The following is a 15,679-nucleotide window of genomic DNA, read 5'->3' on the forward strand; positions in this document are numbered from 1 at the left end:
AGAGTAAAAAGCAGAGGTTTCTCTAATTTCTAGAAAAATAGAAACAGAACTCGCCTCTATGAAATCAAAGAAAAACACTCTGTTGCCCCATAAAGCCACATTCTATGAAGCAAGGTCAGCTAAATAAACGGTTGGAGGCATACTAATCTAAACGTCTCAGACGGATGATCTGGAAATCATTCTGTTCTCTCTCTTTACCTGGATCCCTTTTCCCCTTCCAACTCTGTTCCCCCTGGCTCTGGGGCAAACCTAACATTTATGGGTCCAAATATCGGTAGTCCCTGGGAAGTATGGTGGTAGCTGGCCCCAAACCCATAGAATGTACAACGTCAGGAGTGAACTCTAATGTGAACTCTGGACTGTAGGTGATAACGAGGTGTCAGCGTAGGTTCATCAACTGTAGGAAATGTGCCACCCTGCTGAGGGATGTTGATAATAGGGGAAGTTGTGCATGTGTGGAGGCAGAGGGTATAAATGGGAAATCTCTCTACCTTCTGCTTCATTTTGCTATGAACCTAAAGCAGCTCTAAAAAATAAAATCTATTTAAAGAAAATGAGGCCAAGGCCCTAGGTCCTGGCCCTGCTGTGAACTGTTGTAGAATGTCAACAGGTTAACACTTGGGGTTCTCCCTCCTAACATCTCCCGTGGAATTGGCTAACCACCTATTTCGGAAAGGCAAGGAACAGAATGCCTCTTAGAATGCTGAGAATAAATGTTTAACAAAATTATTCTTTTTCAGGGAGTGACTCTTGTCTTTCTATTTGGCTGAATGTTCCTTAAGGGCACAGACCACACCTTATACTTAGAATATGCATGTTAGACTTACGCATCTCAATGGAATCTGTTCCGCAGGAATTTGCATTGGTACAAGGTAGCTATTATCTTGGTTAGAGTTGCAAGTGTCCAGAAAATCTGTATCCCTTGAATTAAAGTAAATAAATGGCCAGATGCCTGGGGAGGGAGTAAGAGGAGGACTCAGCGTGTGTGCAGACTTGTGCCTAAGGTGGCAGGAATAAGACGGTAGTGTTCCCACGTCACATGCCTCTCAGAGCCGAAAGAGGGCGCAGCTGCAGCCACTCCACCTACTGAAAAGATCACGGAACTTGAAGTCACAGGGCTTAGGTCAAAGATTTTTGCAGAATGGAAACAGACTGTAATCCCATGGAGCTGAGCAGTGTGTCAGGATTTGAAGAAGACGCAGAGCTTAATGGCTTTGAAGGATCTGATATGAAAGACATGAGGCTGGAAGCTGAAGGAATTGTAAATGCTGTTCTCTTTGCAGTTAACACCATGTTTGTCTCAAAAACCCTGTGCTGTGCAGACGATGTGGCCTATATCAATGTGGAAACAAGACAAAGGAATAGATACTGTCTGGAGCTCACTGAAGCAGGGCTCGGGGTGGTAGGTTGTGCTTTCGACCAGGTGGACGATCATTTACAGACTCCCTCCCATGAAACAGTCTACTTGCTGGATGCGCTCAGCCCTGCCTACCGGGAAGCAGTTGGAGATGCAGTCCTTCAAAGACTTGAAACTGAAAAGGGATGGACAGTCATGATAAGTTCTTTCCTGTTAGCGGGGCTGTTGATGGTACACATGTTGACATAAAGCTTGAAATTCTTGCAGATGGTCATAGCAGAGAATGCATCTTTGATTTTGTGTCTTTATCATTTTTTGCTTCACATTTAGGCTTTTGATTGAGAACTTTATTGACTAACAAATTGTGTTTCTCAGTTTCTGATTCGTTAAGGAAATCCTGAGGCCATTGCTGTGATGCCATCATTAAGACATTCAAATTTCTTCATATTAGTATCTCTGGCATTCTGAAAACCTAATCAGTACTTCATTCTCTTATTACAGGACTTTGATGCTGCCAGCACTTTCTTTCATATAGGAAATTCTAGATTTGCATGGTCATATAGGAAATAAACTAACTTTAAACTTTGATTCAGCTTGCTAAATCAGGGGTTTACTGCCAGCTTGGGCTGACTTTGTAGTAATTATTTTGCTACTAGCCTTACTGGAAACAAATTATCAACTAGTTTCCCCTGCACAAGTTCTGAAATTCACTGCTTCATTTAATCTATTTATATTATTAATATGGACTGATAAAAACGAATTAAGTATATATTATGTAGCTAGTGTTACATGAAAAACAGGTACTCAGGGGCTTCCCGGGTGGCACAGTGGTTAGGAATCCGCCTGCCAATGCACTGGACACGGGTTCGAGCGTCGGGGAAGATTCCACGTGCCGTGGAGCAACTAAGCCCGTGCGCCAGAACTACTGAGCCCGCGTGCTGCAACTACTGAGCCTGCGTGCTGCAACTACTGAAGCCTGCGTGCCTAGAGCCCATGCTCTGCAGCAAGAGAAGCCACCGCAATGAGAAGCCCATGCACCGCAACAAAGAGTAGCCCCCGCTGGTCGCGACTAGAGAAAGCCCGCATGCAGCAACAAAGACCCAACGCAGCCAAAAATAAATAAATAAATAAAATAGAAAGAAAAACAGGTACTGAAATAGTACTGTATTCCTTGTTTGCACCAGCAGGCCAACTAAGAGGACAAACCATTAGCAAATGAATGTAACAATTGTTTCCAAGATATTTAAGCACATAAGCAAATACAGGAACAGGCTCCATTCTTTTCCTAACAAAAAGCATCTTCAGTGTGTGTGATTTAAAAGAAAGAAGACTCTGATTTCCTAGAAAACAATATTTTGGCCTGTGTTGATTCTTATTATGAATGTTTGTTTACATAAGGTACAGTATATATTCAGAAGGTATTTTTGCTTCAGTGTTTCCTTTCTATAATGTAGTACTTTGGTATTCCCACAGCACTCCTTCACCAACAGATGTACACTGTTTTGTCTCAGTGCTAAATCTACAATGTCATATGAGTGCCTTGTATGGGTTTGAAATCAGAGGATGAATGAAGCATTCAGAGACTTAATATTTGAAAAAGGGAGACTCTGTATTTTATATTTTATTACAGGTACTAATATTTATAAAAATAAACTATACCATGCTGCTACATGTTTATTTTATTTTATTTTTTTTTAAGAAACTTCTTATTTACTTAGTTATTTATTTAGTTATTTATTTATTTTTGGCTGTGTTGAGTCTTCGTTTCCGTGCGAGGGCTTCCTCTAGTTGCGGCGAGCGGGGGCCACTCTTCATCGCGGTGCGCAGGCCTGTCACTGTCGCCGCCTTCTCTTGCTGCGGAGCACAGGCTCCATACGCGCAGGCTCAGTAGCTGTAGTGCACGGGCTTAGTTGCTCCACAGCATGTGGGATCTTCCCAGACCAGGGCTCGAACCAGTGTCCCCTGCATTGGCAGGCAGATTCTCAACCACTGTGCCACCAGGGAAGCCCCTGCTACATGTTTTTAAGTACATGTTGAATAATAAGGCTTGGGGAGTTGTTTTTTTAATATTAGTCTAAAGCAGCAGCTATCGAAATGTTGAACTAAAATTCTACATCTGGACACACCTTCGTAATTTGTCATTTGAAGACTTTTTAAAATCATTATTAAATAATAGGTACTTTTAGGCTCTGAAGATCATGTAGACCAGAGCAAGTTAAAGTTTGGCTTGGGTCACTCTTCATGTCAGAGTTTACTGGAATGCTTAAATTATCTTTGATAAATGAACATTCATCCTCAGCTTCATTTTCAGATGCTTAAGTGTTTGGGTAACGAAGTCTAACTTCAGGTTGAACTTTCTCATGCTTAATCTCAGGCTAAATGTAAAGGATATTTGTAAAGTTTGAATAAAATTCTGTTTACTAATTTTGAGATAAATGTGAAGAAAAGTGATTGTATGTTTAAAAATGGAAAGTGTTCATTTTGTGATAAATGTTTGATTCCAAGAAAAATAGAATAAATAAATGATACAGACAAAACAATCATAGAAGAGGAAGTTCTAGTAAATTTAAAGGGAAAATAAGAAGGAAGAAAGTGAATGGACTATTCACTGAGCTTAGATATCTATAGACCAATGTACAAAGTACAGGTAATAAACACATAGAATTCAATATAATAGCTTAGGTGTATTGAGACTTAGAGATGATGCTTGAGTAGAATCTGGGAACACTTAATAAGGGGAAAAACCAGCAGTAGATTATGTTGGTAGAGCTTTTTTTTTTTGCGGTACACAGGCCTCTCACTGTTGTGGCCTCTCCCGTGGCGGAGCACAGGCTCCGGACGCGTAGGCTCAGCGGCCATGGCTCACGGGCCCAGCCGTTCTGCGGCATGTGGGATCTCCCGGACCGGGGCACGAACCCGTGTCCCCTGCATCGGCAGGCGGACTCTCAACCACTGCGCCACCAGGGAAGCCCTGGTAGAGCTTTTTATATTCAAACATCTTTTACATACATTATCATCACATTTCATCTTCAGTAGTTTTGGAAGAAATCAGGAAGCATTACAATTTGCATTTTAAAGATGAGGAAAGTGAAGATGAGAGGAGGAGGTTTTCAAAGGTCACAGAGCTGGGGAGTGAGTCTGTAATAACCCTGATCTGTTCCCATCTAAGAATCCGGAAGGTACATCCCTGATGGAAGACCATACTTTCCAACATAGGATCATAGTGTCTGGCATTTGAGTAAGCCTCAGAGGAAAGAAGAGACAAGTATTATTGAGGAGGGGTATGTCAAAGACCTCACTCAGGTAGACATTTCAACTTAGAGATTCTCCCATCTTACAGGCAGGGTGGATGTGCTATCCTAATATTAGTTACATAGTTGGCAGAGATAAAATGAACCAGTACCAAGAGTTATGTATCATCTAGAAGTAGCAGAATGTCTGATAAATTCTTGGTTGTCTTCTTGGCATTTATGTCCTTCATTTATGTTGAGTAAATTGTGATCAGAACTATTGCTATAATCGTGATTGCGACTATCAGTTGAACTTGAAAGAAAGTGAAAATGTCACAGACATCACATTAACTGGGCAGAAATAAACTGCCTCTGGAGACAGGTATTTGAGATTGAAAGATGTTCAAAGAAGAGTCACAAGACCATATTCTGGAGCTCTCCAAAGTTCTGGGATTAGAGTCATACAGTATAAGTGCAATTAATATATCGGATTGAATGCGTTAGTGAATGACATAGAGTTTTATTGCTTGACAAAATCCTGTTCATCTATAAGCTACTAGTTAAGGAAATGGAGGATATATCTTAATTGTCTTATCTCTATCATTTTATCATTAAAAGTATCCCTGAGGGATGCATGTTACCAAAACTTTGTGTCATTATTTTAAAAAACAATGTGATACATATTATTTTCAGATTAAGTGATATTAAATATTAATTGACATCAGTATAAAGCCTTCTTCAGAGAAACCTGACTTTCATTCCAATTTGTTTTCTCCTACGTATCATATTAGAATGCGTTTCCTTACTTTTATATTTGTTAATAATATGCAGTTATCCAAGAGCAAAGAAAAATTGATTCTACCAGTGATGGTCCTCGGTCGCAACTTTGCTTCACATTTCACAGTAATGATGTAAAATTGTATTTAATACTATTTTTTGCCATTGCACACATGGAAGAGGTTTAAATGCAGTGGATTTCAACCAAGTAGCTAGATATTTAACATCACATTTTCACCTAATCCAGAGTATTAGTTCTCTGTCTCTACTGTATCAAATGACCACAGCTGGGTGGCTTTAAACAACAGAAATCTATTCTCTGACAGATCTGGAAGCCTGAGCCTGAAGTCAGTTTCCTTGAGCTAAAATGAAGGTGTCGGCAGGACCAGACGCCCCTTGCAGGCTCTGGGGAGGGCTCGTTTCTTGCCTCTTCCCACTTCCATGGGCCGTCAGGGTTCTCTGGCTTGTGGCTTCATCTCTTTGTTCTGTCTTCATGTTGCCTTCTCTAGCTGTCTTCTCCTCCATGTGCATGTCTTCTAAATATACATGTGATTGCATTTGGGACCAACCTGGATAGCCCAGGACAATCTCCTCTCAACACCCTTGATTTAATCACATCTTTTGCCACGTCCTTAAGGACGTGGACTGTGTCTTGCTCCCGTTGGTTTCTCTTGGGTGGGCCTAGCACAGGGCCTGGCCCACAGTAAATAATAAATGCTATTTTTTTTATTGAATCGAGTCCATCTGTACTGTGGGAGAAACATACGATGGGATCCTTTCTTACTGCTCATATATTCTATTTTGACTGATTCTTTGGGCAAAGCTAAACTTGGCCTGGATATTTCCTCCTAATCTGAATACATTTGAAAGGTAGAAGAATATGCCATACCAAAAGTAGTTATGTAGGACTGAATAGTCTACTCATTTTAATACTTTTATCCGTTGTTGTCTACTCTCCACATGGATTGCCCCAGATACTTGCAATATATTGGCTTTTCCCAAAAAAGACACATAGCGTATGTGTGTGTGTGTGTATACGGTGTGTGTACCTGTGGTACGTGTGTTTGTGTGTGCGTAAGAGGCATAGCAAATACATATAGGTTTATAAAATCTTGAATTACATTTCCATTTCTTTCCAATGTGAAGAAACACCAGGATGAACAGGCTCTGGTAGCTGAGGTCTATTAATCATGTTAGACAGGAAGGACGTGACGCTTCCCATGTGAGTTCTTTGAATTGTATTAATTACAGAGTCATTACTACACTCCAGCATGGTGCTCCTGTGCTCTGCTGTCTGTTATCCACAACACAAATTCAAGTGTAGCCCCATCAGATGCTTTCTGAACACCATCTAATTAGACCTGTGACATGGTAGCATGTAGGGAAGTTGATCAATGGGAAGAGTTCGAGGATAAATTACTTTTGTCTAAAGAATATTAATATTGTCTACCTGGCTAGAAACATAACTGTGATGGTAGAGATAGAATAAATCAATGATATAAGTCATCATTGCCTTAGATCTTTTAAAATGAACTCAGTGTGTTTGTTATTTGTTACGTTTGTGAGTAGAATGGAAAAACAGGCTGAGAGGAGAAACAGAGTAAACACAGATTTGGGGCTGATTTCAGTAGACTGATTTTCTTTTGTAAGTGTTTTAAATGTACAGAAACATTCATCAATTGTGGCCAAACATCTTGATAAATTTCACAAACAGAATATACCCATCCAGTTGGCAACCATATCAAGAAACTGAACATAACCGCCTCCCAGAGTCCCGCCCTCAGCCCCTGTCTAGCCACTAATCCCACCCACCATATACGCCGTCTTGACCTCTAACCTCGTAAATTTATCTTGAGGCTGGCATTATTCTGGGGGTGGATAACTGCAGGTAAAACAAAAGTAGAAAATAAGTATTCAGAGAGCTTAGGATTTACTATCCCCTAAAGAGCAAAAATAATTTGTGAATTGTGAGTTGGTTTTGGTTTTGATAAAGTGGGAAGACTAGAAGGAATTGGTCGAGAAGAAAAGAGGTCTATGTAAGGGCAGCATAAAATGATTATCTTTAGAGGACGGATTTAAAAGTTTATATTTTGGTTAGTTTGTCATTTCATAAGTACACATGTGAACCTCTTGGTAAACCATAAATATTTCACATGTGAAGGTGGCTAGAAACTGTTCATGGTGGGTCTTCCGAAAGTTGGACGGTGCAGATATTTTCTTTGAATAACAGAGAAGTATGTTAAATAAGTCCAGGGAGAAAACATTGAGGGGAAGAGTGACCAAGTATATTATTTGAATGCCAATAGTAGTTGACCTACGGAGGTGGATAGCATCTATTCTCAAAGCATCTGAGCAGAGTGAGCCCTGGGACCCTGGGTGGGCAGTGGGAGGTGAGCCCGTGGGGACGTAACACAGGAGAGAAAGAAGTTTCAGAGAGAGGAAAGTGAATCATGCAACTCTGCATCTCGGAATTAGAGGTTTAATTATTTTGAGAAGTAAGCAGTGATAAATAGTAAAAAGTTCAGTTAGGAGAGATTCAAAAACTCCTCGCCAGATAGTTTCTATGGAAATGGAGTGGTAGGAGTGAGGTGTATACACTCATAGCACATGTATGGGAACCACCTGAACTTGACTAAGAAGCATACAGTTATATGAAGCAGCCTAAGTGGGTGCAATATTGCGTGTGTTTGTGTCCTTTTCTTATTCACATACTGATATCCCATTGTTCCTTTTCCTTTAGAGAATATATTCAGTACAACATGATGCTTTGACATACATATACACTGTGGAATAATTACCAAGATCAAGATAATTAACGCATCTATCACATTATAACAACGCATTTTTTTCATGATGAGAATAGTTAAGGCCTGCTCTCAGCAACTTTCAAGTACTCAATACCCTATTATTAACCACAGTCACCATGCTGTACATTAGATCCTCAGAACTTATACATCTTATAACTGAAAATTTTTGCATACATCACCCGATACTCATGACTTTTAAAGAGATAACTAGCAGCAATATAATTATACAATTAAATAGCAACACCTAGATTATTTTTGGTAACTAAATGCTCATTTGAAGCATTCTTACATTTATCTTTACATAGTTTATTTAATATGTGTTACATAAGAGCAGTGTCAGTCAACGCAGTTCTTAAAAGTACAATACGCAACTCATTGAAACCACCCCTGTGGTACAAAAGAAATCTATCTAAGACGGTTTAGCAAAAGACTCAGTGTTGTCTGATGACTCTGCTTCTTGGGTCTCAGCATCTGGGTAATAAACTTGTTCAGACCTCTCCTCTCCTTAACTCCAGCTGGTGTTTTATTCCTCAGCACCAGGGAAGAAAATTAGTGGGGAGAAATACAAGTAGCGTGGTGCACGCCGCTCACCACAGAAAGCCTGCAGAGTCCACAATCAGCAATACGCCCGTCTGTTTTTAACTGATTGTATTAAAAGCTCCATAAATGCATATGGCTTTTCCTGGCTGCTGTCTGCGCTACATGGGATGGCGGCAGTTGGTTATCAGTGGGATAGCAGTGTGTCTCCATATCCAAAAGAAGGTGATGAGGCCAGACACACTCCCATATGCAGGTTTGCATCTGTGTGTGGTGTGCTCCTTAGAATTAGCGGGAACATGAAACTCATTTAGGCACAAAGAAGAAAAGACCTGGCATAACATGGGTCCATGTCTCAGGATTTGCAATTCTACATCTAAAAATATTACCTTAGCTGTTGACATTTATCAACAAGTGACAAGTTCAGACAATCCAATATCAAAGTGCACTGGCCTGATTGAAGGTAATGTTGAGCCTGTGAGGATGGACTGGAACCTGGGTTGGTCTCTCAACACCTCTGACTTCCGTATTGTAGATTTCCTGCTGGAGAAGATGGTGCTCTTTCGTACGGAAATAAATCACGTGCCTGGACCAGGACTTGGAGAAGCTGAGGGAGGCCCCAAGGCAAGGTGGAGATAGTGCACACCTGGATGCTGCCGTTCCAATGAGGTGAGAGCATGTGAGCAGCAAAAGCACCTGGTGCACGTGGCTGCTGCTTCCCTTCCATCTTCCAAATCATGCACACAATGTCTCTCTTATTCCACCCTAATGGGGAAGGTACTGGGAAGGGAATTCTGGGAAAGAAAGTTGAGTTGAGTTGACGTATTGCAAAGCCACCACGGTCCACCCCTTGTCAACCTGGCACCCTTATACAGTCTTTAACCACACTTAAAATCCAAATAGTAAAGTCATACTTCCACCTAACCTACTACGACTATCTCATGTACAATAGAGAATATGCTGCCTCTCCCCCTCGAGAGAGGATACAGTGCCCCTTTGGGTGACGCTCATTCTTCTAAGTCACCCTCTTTGATGTCCAGTAATACTGAGATATAAAGTCTAACTACATTTAATACAACTTATCATCGGTAGTAGGGAAATAGGAGAGAAGATGAAAAAATTTTAACATCTACAAGCCAATTAATAGTAAAATAAGAAAATGCTTGGAACTGTTAACATTCTCATTTCTGCACCTGGTCATGTGGTCATAGCTGGTACTTACAATGGCCTTCTTCAACTACCCAATGTATACCTCCTTTGTTTTTAGCAAGCTCTGATTTCATGCCTGTGGGGTAACTCAGAACTTCTTCCTAATGTGTCTGGACCATTAATAGTCCTTCCTGTATTGGACTGATGTAGCTTTTAACGGACTTAAATCATAGGATACAGGAATATTAAAGGTACCCTGGGGGAATCTCCTATATTTGTCGGAGCAATAGCTGCATACCAGGTGCCAGAGGTGGTGTTGACTTGCTCCAGCATGGGAATCACATTTGGAAAAGCATCTGAAATTAGAGTCATTAGCTGATTGAGTTTATGGTAATCACTATCATTTGTTCAGTTTCATCTTTCCAGGCCCCATGGGTGAACTGAATGGTAAGAATCATTTACTCTTGTATTTTGAAGTCCTTGATGGCAGCACTAATCTCTTCAATCCTTTTTGGAACGTGGAATCACTTTTGGTTTATTTAGGTAGGTAGAGTCAGTTCCAGGGGCTTCTAAGTAGTCCTTTCTACCATAATCACCCACATCCACAAGCAAGGAATTTGGGAAGGGTTTAGCTAGGCAGTCGTTGCCCAGAATCTCTCATGAGGTGATAAAGATGCTGGCCAGGGCTTCAGCCATCTGAAGGCTTGACTGGAGTTGAGGGATCTACTGTCATCAGAATAGTGTGATAACAGTGAAAAGATCAACATAGATTAATTAAATGGAGTTCAGAAATAGACCTACACATATATGGTCGAATGATTTTTGACAAATTTGCCAATTCAGTTCAACGGGAAAAATAAATAGTACTGGAACAGCTGTATATCCATATGAAAGAAAAATGAATATCTATCCTTACCTCATCCCACACTCCAAACTCAACTCAAAATGCCTTGTAGACTTACGGGTAAAAGCTAAAACTATAAAACTCAAAGAACTCATAATAATATTTGAAACCTGATAGGGGAGTACTTCTTAGGATACGCAAAGCATGAGCCCCTAAAGAAAAATTGACAAACTTGATCTTATCAAAATCAAAAACACTTTTAAGAAAAGGAAAAAGCAAGACACAGGATGAGAGAAAATACTCACATACATGTGTCTAACAAAGAACTTGCCTCTAAAATATATACAAAACTGGTAAAACTCAAGAAGTTCAGCAACCTTCTAAGAAGTGTAGAACTATTTGAACATACCTTTTACAGAAGGTGAGAGCTCATGAAAAAATTTGAACATATTGCTTATCAGGGAAATATAAATGAGATACCAGTACATACACATTAGAATTGATAAAAACCAAAAAAGTGACAGCACCAAACGTTAGTGACGATGCGGTACAACTGCGACTCCTGGACAATGGTGGGAATGAAAAAGGCTGCACTTTGAAAATACTTTGGCACTTTCATAGAAAGTTAAACATATGCGGGCTTCCCTGGTGGCGCAGTGGTTGGGAGTCCGCCTGCCGATGCAGGGGACGCGGGTTCGTGCCCCGGTCCGGGAAGATCCCACATGCCGCGGAGCGGCTGAGCCCGTGAGCCATGGCCGCTGAGCCTGCACGTCCGGAGCCTGTGCTCCGCAACGGGAGAGACCACAACAGTGAGAGGCCCGCGTACCGCAAAAAACAAACAAAAAAAACACACACAAAAAATGCCTATGAAGTGACCCAGCCTTTTCTTGTATTTACTATGTATTTTCTCAAGAGATATAAGAATATAGGTCCACACAAAGACTTGCATACAAATGTTTCTCGCAGCTTTCTTAATCTAATATCCCCAAACTGGAAACAATCCGAAAGTCCATCAGCAGGTGCCTGGATAAACAAAGGTGGTATATCCATACAATAGAATATGAATCAGCCATAAAGAGAAATAAGTTACATGGAGAAATCTTGAAATCTTTATGCTGAGTGAAAGCAGCAGATACAAAATAGAACATATGATGTATGATTCCACTTACACAAAATTCTAGAAAATGAAAACTAATTTACAGTGACAAAAAGCAGAAAGTGGTGGCCTAGTGCCAGGGACTAAGGGAGGGCCAGACTGCAAAGGGGCAGGAGATAAGGTTTGGGGTGACGGAAATGTCCTGTGTCTGATTTGGGCAGTGGTTTCGCGATGTATGCATTTCTCAAAACTCGTGTGTTTATTGTATATAAATTATACCTCAATAAAGTTGATATAAAAAAGGGATTAATAAAAAGGAATCCATTCCCACATGCTTACCGAAATCCTGTGAATTCCTAAAGATGCCACACTCATTGTCACCACCTTAGAATTCACTGTGTACCTGAAATTTGGTACCTCATAGACCTCAGCTGTCCTGTGCCCCAGAGGGAAAAGTATCAGTGTAACGAGCATACTATATTATCTCTCTGTGCATCTCACTCTGAAGTGGGCTTTAAACTGTCACATTTAGTTGAAGCTTTTCATTATGTGGAATTTGTTTTTCTTCCATATTTCTTATGTATACATCTGGTAAGATCAGAATGTGACAGGCCAATATCACTGATGAACATAGATGCAAAAATCCTCAACAAAATACTAGCAAACAGAATCCAACAGCACATTAAAAAGATCATACACCATGATCAAGTGGGGTTTATTCCAGGAATGCAAGGATTCTTCAATATACGCAAATCTATCAATGTGATAAACCATATTAACAAACTGAAGGAGAAAAACCATATGATCATCTCAATAGATGCAGAGAAAGCTTTTGACAAAATTCAACACCCATTTATGATAAAAACCCTGCAGAAAGTAGGCATAGAGGGAACTTTCCTCAACATAATAAAGGCCATATATGACAAGCCCACAGCAAACATCATCCTCAATGGTGAAAAACTGAAAGCATTTCCACTAAGATCAGGAACAAGACAAGGTTGCCCACTCTCACCACTCTTATTCAACATAGTTTTGGAAGTTTTAGCCACAGCAATCAGAGAAGAAAAGGAAATAAAAGGAATCCAAATCGGAAAAGAAGAAGTAAAGCTGTCACTGTTTGCAGATGACATGATCCTATACATAGAGAACCCTAAAGATGCTACCAGAAAACTACTAGAGCTAATCAATGAATTTGGTAAAGTGGCAGGATACAAAATTAATGCACAGAAATCTCTGGCATTCCTATATACTAATGATGAAAAATCTGAAAGTGAAATCAAGAAAACACTCCCATTTACCATTGCAACAAAAAGAATAAAATATCTAGGAATAAACCTACCTAAGGAGACAAAAGATCTGTATGCAGAAAATTATAAGACACTGATGAAAGAAATTAAAGATGATACAAATAGATGGAGAGATATACCATGTTCTTGGATTGGAAGAATCAACATTGTGAAAATGACTCTACTACCGAAAGCAATCTATAGATTCAATGCAATCCCTATCAAACTACCACTGGCATTTTTCACAGAACTAGAACAAAAAATTTTGCAATTTGTATGGAAACACAAAAGACCCCGAATAGCCAAAGCAATCTTGAGAACGAAAGAAGGAACTGGAGGAATCAGGCTCCCAGACTTCAGACTATACTACAAAGCTACAGTTATCAAGACGGTATGGTACTGGCACAAAAACAGAAAGATAGATCAATGGAACAGGATAGAAAGCCCAGAGATAAACCCACGCACATATGGTCACCTTATCTTTGACAAAGGAGGCAGAAATGTACAGTGGAGAAAGGACAGCCTATTCAATAAGTGGTGCTGGGAAAACTGGACAGCTACATGTAAAAGTATGAAATTAGATCACTCCCTAACACCGTACACAAAAATAAGCTCAAAATGGATTAAAGACCTAAATGTAAGGCCAGAAACTATCAAACTCTTAGAGGAAAACATAGGCAGAACACTCTATGACATAAATCACAGCAAGGTCCTTTTTGACCCACCTCCTAGAGAAATGGAAATAAAAACAAGAGTAAACAAATGGGACCTAATGAAACTTAAAAGCTTTTGCGCAGCAAAGGAAACCATAAAGAAGACCAAAAGACAACCCTCAGAATGGGAGAAAATATTTGCAAATGAAGCAACTGACAAAGGATTGATCTCCAAAATTTATAAGCAGCTCATGCAGCTTAATAACAAAAAAACAAACAACCCAATCCAAAAATGGGCAGAAGACCTAAATAGACATTTCTCCAAAGAAGATATACAGAGTGCCAACAAACACATGAAAGAATGCTCAACATCACTAATCATGAGAGAAATGCAAATCAAAACTACAATGAGATATCATCTCACACCAGTCAGAATGGCCATCATCAAAAAATCTAGAAACAATAAATGCTGGAGAGGGTGTGGAGAAAAGGGAACCCTCTTACACTGTTGGTGGGAATGTAAATTGATACAGCCACTGTGGAGAACAGTATGGAGGTTCCTTAAAAAGCTACAAATAGAACTACCATATGACCCAGCAATCCCACTACTGGGCATATACCCTGAGAAAACCATAATTCAAAAAGAGTCATGTTCCAAAATGTTCATTGCAGCTCTATTTACAATAGCCCAGAGATGGAAACAACCTAAGTGTCCATCATCGGATGAATGGATAAAGAAGATGTGGCACATATATACAATGGAATATTACTCAGCCATAAAAAGAGACGAAATTGAGCTATTTGTAATGAGGTGGATAGACCTAGAGTCTGTCATACAGAGTGAAGTAAGTCAGAAAGAGAGAGACAAATACCGTATGCTAACACATATATATGGAATTAAAAAAAAAAATGTCATGAAAAACCTAGGGGTGAAACAGGAATAAAGACACAGACTTACTAGAGAATGGACTTGAGGCTATGGGGAGGGGGAAGGGTAAACGGTGACAAAGCGATAAAGAGACATGGACATATATACACTACCAAACGTAAGGTAGATAGCTAGTGGGAAGCAGCCGCATAGCACAGGGAGATCAGCTCGGTGCTTTGTGACCGCCTGGAGGGGTGGGATAGGGAGGGTGGGAGGGAGGGAGACGCAAGCGGGAAGAGATATGGGAATATATGTATATATATAACTGATTCATTTTGTTGTGAAGCTGAAACTAACATACCATTGTAAAGCAATTATACTCCAATAAAGATGTTAAAAAAAAAAAAAAAAAGATCAGAATGTGGTGTGTGGTGTGTGTGTGTGTGTGTGTGTGTGTGTGTGTGTGTGTAGTATTCCGTTTAGTTTCTTTCAGCGTGTACGTGGGACAATAGTTTTTATGTAGCAGAGAAGGTCTGACAACTTGGTGAGCTTAGTCTGTGAAAATCAGCCCTTTCTCTGATTCGGGACTACTTCAGACTGAAGCAGGTAACCTTTGTCATTCTCTGGTCCCCTCCAACTTTTTTATTTCTCACTCCCTTATCATATTGTATGATGATTATTTATTGTGTCTACCTTCATCCACGAGAGTTTCATCTCCCTCAGGGCAGGGATTGGGTTTTTCTTTCTTTTTAAAAAAGATCACTGTATTCATGGTCTACCTATGTGCCTGGCACATAGGAACCCTCAATACCTTTCTTTTTTTTTTTTTTTTTTTTTTTTTGCGGTACGCGGGCCTCTCACTGTCGTGGCCTCTCCCGTTGCGGAGCACAGGCTCCGGACGCGCAGGCTCAGCGGCCATGGCTCACGGGCCCAGCCGCTCCGCGGCATGTGGGATCTTCCCGGACCGGGGCACGAACCCGCGTCCCCTGCATCGGCAGGCGGACTCCCAACCACTGTGCCACCAGGGAAGCCCTCAGTACCTTTCTTGAATAAGTTTCTTGAATGAATACATATA

The 15,679-nt window shown here is 40.4% G+C and overlaps 1 pseudogene across 1 annotated transcript; it reads left to right on the forward strand.

Moving 5' to 3' along the window:
* The first annotated feature begins 1,135 nt into the window (after positions 1–1,135).
* On the forward strand, positions 1,136–1,556 carry LOC309974130 (GSK3B-interacting protein-like; annotated as a pseudogene). Its single transcript has one exon. The product of its transcript is annotated as a GSK3B-interacting protein-like (transcript).
* The last annotated feature ends 14,123 nt before the right edge of the window (positions 1,557–15,679 follow it).

This window comes from Leucopleurus acutus (genome assembly GCF_964270905.1).
Source record: "Leucopleurus acutus genome assembly, chromosome: 17".
In the NCBI taxonomy this organism is placed as follows: Eukaryota; Metazoa; Chordata; class Mammalia; order Artiodactyla; family Delphinidae; genus Leucopleurus; species Leucopleurus acutus.